The sequence below is a fragment of the Triticum urartu genome, chromosome 1A (assembly GCF_056163025.1).
Source record: "Triticum urartu cultivar PI428250 chromosome 1A, HENAU_Tu73, whole genome shotgun sequence".
Lineage (NCBI taxonomy): Eukaryota > Viridiplantae > Streptophyta > Magnoliopsida > Poales > Poaceae > Triticum > Triticum urartu.
The window spans coordinates 560,463,973-560,473,489 of NC_141873.1; positions in this window are offsets into that span (position 1 = coordinate 560,463,973).

The window sequence follows — 9,517 nt, forward strand, 5'->3', positions numbered from 1 at the left end:
GACGATGTAGGAGAAACAGTGATGTATCAGCAGTGGAGGGAGTAAACCCAAGAGCCCGAAGAACAGAGCCAAGGCGAGCATGCCATGCACGAGGAGCCTGTTTGAGGCCATACAGTGCCTTAACCAGTCGACAGAGATGATGAGGCCGTGCTGGATCAACAAAACCAGGCAGTTGACGCATATAAACCTCCTCCTCCAGAATGCCATGGAGAAAAGCGTTCTGCACATCAAGCTGACGAAGGAACCATCCGCGAGTAACCGCAAGAGACAGTAGTAATCGAATGGTAGTAGGCTTGATGACTGGACTGAACGTGTCTTCATAATCAAGACCATACCTCTGTTTGAAGCCCTTGGCAACTAACCGTGCCTTGTAGCGTTCAATGGAGCCATCAGCATGTCTCTTGACTTTGAAAACCCACTTGGAATCAATGACGTTGACACCAGACACTGGAGGAACAAGATGCCAAGTGTTATTCTTTTGTAGAGCCTGAAACTCTTGTTCCATTGCATCATGCCAATGAGGAATACTCAGTGCAGCCTGAAAGTGACGAGGCTCTGAAGTGGGGTCGGCGGCAGTGTGAGCCATGCACGCAGCAAGCCACGCGACCGTCCCATCCGTGCGCTCCTTTGGACAAAATGCACCGGATTGGCTCCTTGTGCGAGGACGCAGAGTGACAGCAGGTCCTACCGGCAGAACCAGTGCAGCAGAGGATGTCGATGAGGATGGTACAGAGTCGGGCGAGACGGGCTCACAGGGGACCGAAAAGGTGCTAGTCGGAGACCCTGGCAGCAAGACCGTCCCGGCCGGTGCAGGCGACTGGACCTCCGGGCTAGTGGCAGCAGTAGCCGACCCAGGCGAGGGGCCCGCCAGTGGCCCGGGCGAGCCACGCGAGGCTGGCGAAGCCTGCGAGCCACGCGAGCCAGGCGAGGCGGCCGCTGGTGAGGCCGCTGGCGTGGACGGGGCCCGCGAGCCAAAAGAGCACGGTGCTGGCGAGCCCACCGCCCGCGGGGCCAGCATGGGGCCGGACGGACCCGGCACCCGTGAGGCAGCCTCCGGTGGCGAGATGAGAACGGGTTGGCGGGTGCCGCCCGGCATGCATGACGCATGCACGTCCCGATCAGGAGGATCATCCGCAACCTGTTCATCAAGCAGCTCGAGCCGAGCACCGCATCCAATACTTGCAGCATGATTAGGGAGCAATGCAGGGGCATATGCAACATCCACAAATTGATCAAGCGTAGGTGTAGACATGGGCACTGGTGGTGTAGAAGTGGTAAGGTCAGTCGGAAGTGCATGAAAAGGGAATACATTTTCATCAAACACAACGTCACGAGAGATGTAGACGCGGTTGGTAGGAACATGTAAGCACTTGTACCCTTTGTGAAGATAACTATACCCGAAAAAAACGCACTTCTTAGACCGAAACTCTAGCTTGCGCTTGTTGTATGGATGGAGGTGAGGCCAACATGCACACCCGAACACTTTGAAGAATGTGTAGTCTGGAATCTCATTAAGCAGAAGTTCAAGTGGGGTTTGCATTTTCAGGAGTCTCGAGGGAAGCCTGTTAATGAGAAAACAAGCTGTGGAGAAAGCATCACTCCAGAACCTAAACGGGACGGATGCATGAGCTAGCAAGGTTAAGCCCGTTTCAACAAGATGACGATGCTTACGCTCGGCAGTACCATTCTGCTGACATGTGTGGGGACATGACACGCGGTGCGAAATCCCAAGTTTGTTAAAGAACGAGTTGAGGTTGTGGTACTCACCCCCCCCCCCCAGTCGGATTGGACATGGATGATTTTCTGCTTAAGAAGACGCTCAACGTGTGCTTGAAACTGAAGGAAGACATCGAACACATCAGACTTACGCTTAATAAGATATAACCAAGTAAAACGGCTGTAAGCATCAATGAAACTGACATAATAATTGTGACCACTGACAGATGTCTGGGCATGGCCCCATACATCAGAAAACACAAGCTCAAGAGGATGTTTCACAACACGACTAGACTCTGAAAAAGCAAGCTGATGACTCTTGCCCCGCTGACAGGCATCACAAATAGTTTCAGCAGTTTTATTGGACACAACTGGGAGATCATGACGATGCAAAACATGTCGAACTATGGGAGCCGCCGGGTGACCAAGGCGCGCATGCCAGTGTGTAGGCGACACACGAATACCACTGAACACCTGAGGAGAATACGGCATGGAAGATGGGCGCGGCGCATCAAGTGCATACAGGCCATGGCGAAGACGACCGCTAAGTAGAACGGCCCTCGTGTCCTGATCCTTGATAAAGAAACAAAAAGGGTGAAACTCAGCAAGGACATTATTATCACGAGTAAGTTGAGGAATGGACAACAAACTACGCGTAGCAGAAGGAACACGAAGGACATTAGATAGATGCAATGTGCAAAAATTGTGTGCAAGGAGAGAGGCCTGACCAACATGGGAGATGCGCATACCTGCTCCGCTGGCGGTGTGCACCTGATCATGACCATGATATGGCTCCTGAGTGGAGAGCTTACCCATCTCACCGGTGAGGTGGTTGGTAGCTCCAGTGTCCATGTACCATGCGGGATCAATGGAATAAGACGGAGTGCGACCATGATCATGACTTGTCACGGCGGCGGCGGCCTGCTTGTCGTTCCCTTTTCCATTGTTGTCGAGGCCCAGAAAATCTTGCTTGTAGCGACGATGACAGCGAGAGGCAATGTGGCGCTCAAGACCACACAGCTGGCAGGCCTGTGGAGCACCACAAGAGGAACAGCATGCCACTGGCCGGTTACCACCCATGATGGTCGGAGCATTGCCCCGCGAGGATGGTTGTGAAGTCGGCGCAAGCTTGCCACCTGATGACCGTTGGGGCTTGCCACGAGTGGCGGCATTGGCAGAGGCAAAACTGGGGGAGGCCCAACGCGCCTTAATGCGCTGCTCATGGCCAAGCAGACGTGCATAGAGCTCACGAGGTGGGAGCGGATCATCGCGGCCATGAACATTCTCAATGAGGTTGTCATAATCATCATCAAGCCCATTGAGCACAAAGGTGGTGAACTCCTCATCCTGCAGCGATTGACCAACTGAGGCCAATGTGTCGGCAAGACCCCGCATCTTGTTGAAGTAGTCGGTGATGCTGAGATCGCCAAGCTTGGTCTCGCCTAGCTCGGTGCGTATAGAGTGAGCACGCTCCTGAGACTGAGAGGCGAAACTGGTGTGAAGCGCCGCCCATGCCTCCCGGGACGTAGTGGCGAAGATGACCAGCGACGAGAAGCTCGGAGTGAGCGAGGACTGGATGGCGGAGAGGATGGCCTGATCCTGAGCCACCCAGGTGTGGTATGCCGGATGGTGAGGGGTGGACACGGGATGGATCCATCAACGTATCCTTCCAGATAGCGACTCCGCAGAAGAGGGAGCACCTGGGCACGCCAGGACATATAGTTGTTTGGCACGAGCTTCACCGGCAGCAGATGCGAGAAGTAGAACGGCGCCGGGACCGTGGCCGAATCAGCGTGGGCATGCGGCGATGCATACAGGCCCATTGACGAGGCCGCCCCAGGATGTGCAGGATACATCAAGTAGGACGGGTAGGATCCGGAGGAAACCGCCCCGAGGGCGCCGTAGTGTGCCGGAGGGGCGCCGTAGGATGCCGCGGGCGCAGCGTGGTAGGGAGCCGCGGGATCGCCGTGGTGTGCCGCGGCCAGAGCTACGTGCGAGGAGACTGCCGCAGCCCCTTGCGGGTGCGGGGACGACGCCGGGTAGGTTAGCGGCGGAGGAGCACCGTAGTAGGGATGCGGCGGCGGAGCGCCATAGGGCTGCTGCGGAGGCGGCGTCCCGTAGGTTTGAGGCGGTGGCGGCCAAGACGACGGCGGGGGCGGCGCACCATAGGCTTGGGGCGGCGCCGGCAGCCCACCGTGGACCGCGGGAACACCCCCCGCAGGAGGAGCAGCACCAGGAGGCACCGCACCGGACGGGGTGGCGGCGCGACCTCCCGATCCGATCGGGGAGTCGGCGAGGTCGAGGCACCGAAGGCCATCGCGAGCGGCTGCGAGGCGAGGAACGGTGAGGCAGTGGCGAGGGCCGGCACCGCGGCGGCGGGAGGAACCGAGGTCGGCGCGGCGGCGGCGGTGGCGGCGGCAGCGGAAGACATCGTAACCTAAACTGATATCATGTAAAACATATGATTTGAGGACTACTCGACACCCTAACCTAGGGTGTGGCTATCTCATTATATAGAAGTACCCAAGGGATACAATACAATGTTACAATACATGTATACAGAGGCTACGTGTATATACAGTCTAACAAGCATGATGTCTTATTTTATCAATTGGATGGGACTAAAGTAAATTTTTGTATGAAAGCAAGCATGATGTCTTTTTATTAATTTACTAAGATTGTAGCTATATTTCTCAAAGCAAACCAAGACATTATAAGAACGGAAAAACTGCATTCATGCTTGTTGAGGTGGTACTTGGCGATCCAAAGGCGGCGGTCCAAGGTGGTGTTCGGCATGGCAACGTCAACAAGGATCAGTCGTAGTGGGGTATATGTGGTGTGCTGGTGGAGGTCGGGGCAACAATGTCGACCCTTGCATAGCCACGACCAAGGCGGAGACGACGGTGTCGTTGTGCTAGCAAGAAGAGAGGCTAGGGTGCCGAGTAGTAGCAGGTGGCCGGTGTTGTTGGAGGAGGAAGGGGTGGTGTGGCTTGTCGTAGGCATCTAGTAGAGGAGCTCGGCTAGATAAAGAGGCAGGGCGATGCCGGTGCGATCGTGCAGCTGATGGTTGTAACTACAGAAGAGGTGTCACAGGTGGCTTGCTCGGTAGCTGGTGGGCGTGGGAGATGCAAGTGGCAGTGAAGAGCTGCAGTGTCTCGCAGCCATAGGTAGGAGGATGCGTGGGACGCGGACGGAGCAGGAGCTCGTCACCCCTAGGTAGCACGCTGGAGTCGCCAGACAGGGCGATGAAGCTTAGACGTTTCGTGCGCAACGGTGGCCTCCCGAGGTGAAGTGGTCGATCAGGGAACCGAGAGGAGGCGCAACAGGGGAGGAAGGTCTCAGGCGACAACGGCTAGCTCACCGAAAACGGGTGGAGCGGCTTGAGGCAATGGTACAGTGACACAACACGAGTAGGCCGGTTGGGCACGAGGCCAAAGCGAGTGGGCGCTCAGGGGTGGGTGGGAGATTAGGGTGAGAGAGAGTGTGTGAGTGAGGATCAGGGCTATTGGGTGATTGACTAGGGTTCATAGCACAACTTCAAACAACTAAAATTTAGCAACATGTGAGTACCTTGATTATCTCTCCTTCATATGTTATTTGAAGGGGAGAAGGTAATGTTATGATTGCACAGGTAGGTGACTAGATGATTAGCTTACGACCTCCTTCACATATGATCTCTGATCATAAGTCTAGTAGACATAAATGTAGTATGATGCTTGGTCGCTTGCTCCAGCTTCATCGCTTAACCTGTTCCTCGCCTATAAGTGTTGTTAGTTCTGGTACCTTTCATAATGTGACTTGATGAGTACCAAAAGTACTCACCCTTGCGAGAACAACAAAAACAACAGATGTAGGTTACAACTTCAAGTAGGAGGTTGAGTCACGACCCTGCTATGTGGAGTTCCTCGGTGAAGATGATTAGATTATCAAGTCTCGGCGGTAGCTTGGATCCGATGGGATGGGACTGTTGCTCTATGTTTCCACCACTTAGGCAATCTTGGGTTTTTCCTACACCCAGACTACTGATCACTTCTGTTGTCTTAATGTAATGTTAGACCAAGTGATCTATGTGTAATAAATTTGGATCTTGGCACTGGTATGCCATATTCGTATATATCTATGTTGCCTCTTTGGTAATGGAAACGATATTCAACTTGTAAAAGACGCGACGTATCAGTGTGTGTATGATATGAAGTCATATGTTTCAATGGTACTATATGCACTTCTATTCTAGAAATGAGTCGAAAGGCCTATATTTAGAATGGTAACGCATATGGGGCCTTACAGATATTGACGGAGTAGTGTAGTTGGATGAGCTAATTTACCTTTTTTTTTCTCCACTGCACATCATCTTATGGAAAGCATATCTAGCGCCTGTTCGGCAGCTCTCCGTGGGACGAGACTTGCCTGCTCCCCCATCGTGTGCCCATCCGTGCTCCCGTCTACGTGGCTTGATTTGATTGAAGCAAAATAAGGCCCAGCCCCACCCCCTTAAAATCAAGGGGGAGATGATTAGATTAGAATGAAAAAAGGAAAAAAGACAGCCGTAAGATTAAGTGGGAGCACGGATGGGAGCACGGGAAGGGAGCAGGCAAGCCGGATCCCTCTCCGTGGAGCGGAGCGCGCGGAACGGCATTTTATCAGCTCCGCAAATTAAAACTAGATTGCCACTCCGCTCCGGCATGGAGCCGCGGAGCGGAGGGAATCCGAACGCGCCCCTATTGTAGATTTTTTATACCCTCTATGGAAAATAAACATTTGTGTTTACGATTAGACGAATTATCTCAACCTCGAATAAACAAAGTTTCTCTTGATTATTCCATGTTTCTCTTGAGTGTCTCGCCTCTGGGAGCTCCTCGCCTAGTTCGCGGGCCGTTCGTCCAGCCGTGCGGGCGGCGAGGAGGCGTGGCGATGGTGCGCGAGGGAGCCCGGCGAGTCCTCGATGTCATGGCAAGGCAGGACCTCGCCTGCGCGACCGCTTCCTCCCTCGACGCCGGTGGCCGGGAATGCCGTACGTGGGCGTCGGGGACTAGAGGCACGCGCGGTGACGGGAGGAGGAAAAGGTGGGGAGAGAGATAGACAAAAAGTTGGGGAGAGAGACGAAAAGGTGGGGGAGAGAGGAGATGTGTGACTGCAGGTGGGGCAGCGCCTGCAAAAAGCAAATGCCGGCGTCCCCAACTGCCCCCCGGCGGGCTGGGTGCGGGGTGGGCGTGCCGGCGCTAATTTTTGCAAAATCCGGCGCAAAACGACGTCTTGGGGGCCTGGCTGGGACGTTTTTACCCGCCGGTGCTAAAAAAAGGTGCGTGGGGGCGTCCTGGGGGGGGGGGGGGGGGCTAGTGGAGATGCTCTAACCACATAAAAAGTGAAGGAGCTACTATCAAAATAGTATATGTAAAACTTTCTCTCCCAAGATCAATACTAAAATGACTAGCGACGAAGGGGCTGTCGGGAAAATGGCGACTCCCACCCTCTCCTCCCACCAGCGCCCATGGCGACTCCCATGATCCCACCCTCCTCACCCAAATCCAACCAGCCAAATCTGTTTCCCCTCCAATGGATCCTTTCAATGATCCACGTTCCATTGCTCATCAACTGGATTTTTCATTTGGACATCATTTCAGATCTCAGGTTCGTGATCTATTTGCCTCGGTAGTCAACCCGGTCTCCCCTTCATCTGGTTTCATCTTGGTGGTTTCTTTTGAAAGATCAAGGTTCAGACTTGATCCATTGAATGTAAGTCTTGCTATCTCATCATGTACTGGTGCTACCTACGATGCTATCAACGTCACACACATCATTGGCAACATATTTAGTTTCATGGTTTGTTCAAATGGAGTGGGGTTTCATCTTGTCCATTTGAAATATTTCTCATGCAATATGTTCAAATGTTTCTTTCATCTATGGAGCGGTGGAGGCCCTAATTGGATTTATGAAGAGAAAGTTTGGATCAAAGAACAAGAGGCAGAATGGACTCGTGTGACTTATAAAAGGAAGACTCCTTCTAGACACGTCTCGGTCAACAAAGTTTATCGAAGAATTCTTAATGACATATCATCTATGCCTCAGCCCAATCAAGGTATCATATCCAATGGCATTAATACTGTTCGGCCTCTTACTGGTGCCAACTCCACCCCGATTGGCAATCCTCAGATCTCATCAGCGGAGTTGGATGATCGTAACAATCGGCCGATCGAGGTACGTATCTCAACCATCCCCATGCATAGCGGATCGTTAGTTGTTGGGCCCAACGTAATTTCAAATTGCCGCACTGACTTGGGCCCTAATGACCCAACTATGGAGCCCAATGGCGCCAACGCAACCCAGCCCACTTGTGAGCCCGTGAGGGAGTCGATTCACATTCCAAATCTTTCACCTGGACTTATTTTCTGCACGAAATGCTTGGGATATGGTCATTATCCATTGGGTTGTTGTAACAGTATCAGATGCAAAAAATGTTATGGTTATAATCACATCGCCAGATTTTGTCTCAACAAGAAAAACCGCACGCTGATATATCGGATAAAAAAGTCTGCACCTGTTGAGCACAATAAATCCCAGGTGACCCCCCCCCACCTCCTCGCATTCTACTCCCCTGCCTAGCCTCCACGCTCCACCAATCACCATCACCGCCGCCGACAACACCATGGCCTGCTACCCGTGCGATCCATACCCTCACCTCCTCGCCACTACTAGGGAAAACCTTATACACAGAAATTTAGCAGTAGCGCGTGGCAAAAACGGGCGCTAGTGCTAAGTAGCAGTAGCGCGCGTACGAAAACCGCGCTACAGATACAATAGTAGCAGTAGCGCGTGCACATGAAAAAGCGCTAAGACTAATATTCCCATTGCCAAAACAATAGGCTACACATAGCAGTAGCGGTCTTGAGAGAAGCGCGCAACCGCTAGGACATAAGTAGCAGCACGTTTCGCGCGGAGAGCGCTACTGCTAATGGAAATAAAATGAAATGAAAAACAAATGGAAAAGTAAATGAAAAAGAAAGAAATAGAAAAAGGAGAAAGGAAAAAATAAAATGTAGAGCAAAATAAATGAAAAAGCGAAAAAAGGAGAAAGGCGTAGCAGTAGCGTTTCTTCGTAAGAGGCGCTATAACTAACGTAGCTGCAGCGCGTTTCCTAGACCCCCGCTGTAGAAACAGAAAAGGAAATAAGAAATATGAAGGAAATTACATAGCTATAGCAGTAGCGCGTTTTGTGAAAATCGCTATAGCTAACTTAGCTATAGCGCATTTCGCGAAAAGCGCTACCGCTAAGTTTGACTTAACCCAAAAACAGTTTCGCCCCGGCCACCACTTCTCCCCCAAATCCCTCGACCCACCCCGCCGCCGTCTGCCCGATTCGCCGTCGCCCCACTTCGTCGCCGTCTTCTGCCGACGTCGACGCCCCCGGAGCCACCAGAGCCGTGCGTCGTCGACGCCACCGGAGCCGCCCCCAACGCCACCGGAGCCGCGCGGCCACATCAACGCCACCCAAGCCGCAGTCGATGCCACTGGATCCTCCCTCGACACAATTGCCTCCCTTGCCATCACCGGAGACGCCCCTGCCTCCCTCGCCACCACCGGAGCCATCCTCTGTAAGCCCCCACCCCTCCTCTCTCTCTCTCTCTCTAAATTAGTTAGGTTAATTTAGTTAGGAAAAGAATTTAGTTAGGTTAATTTAGTTAGGAAAAGAATTTAGATAGGGCTTTGACAGAGACGCCCCTGCCTCCCTCGCCGTAGGAAAAAATTGTATATGCTTAACTAGGGCAGTAGGGTTAGGGTTGTAGTGTTTAATTACAAATGTTAG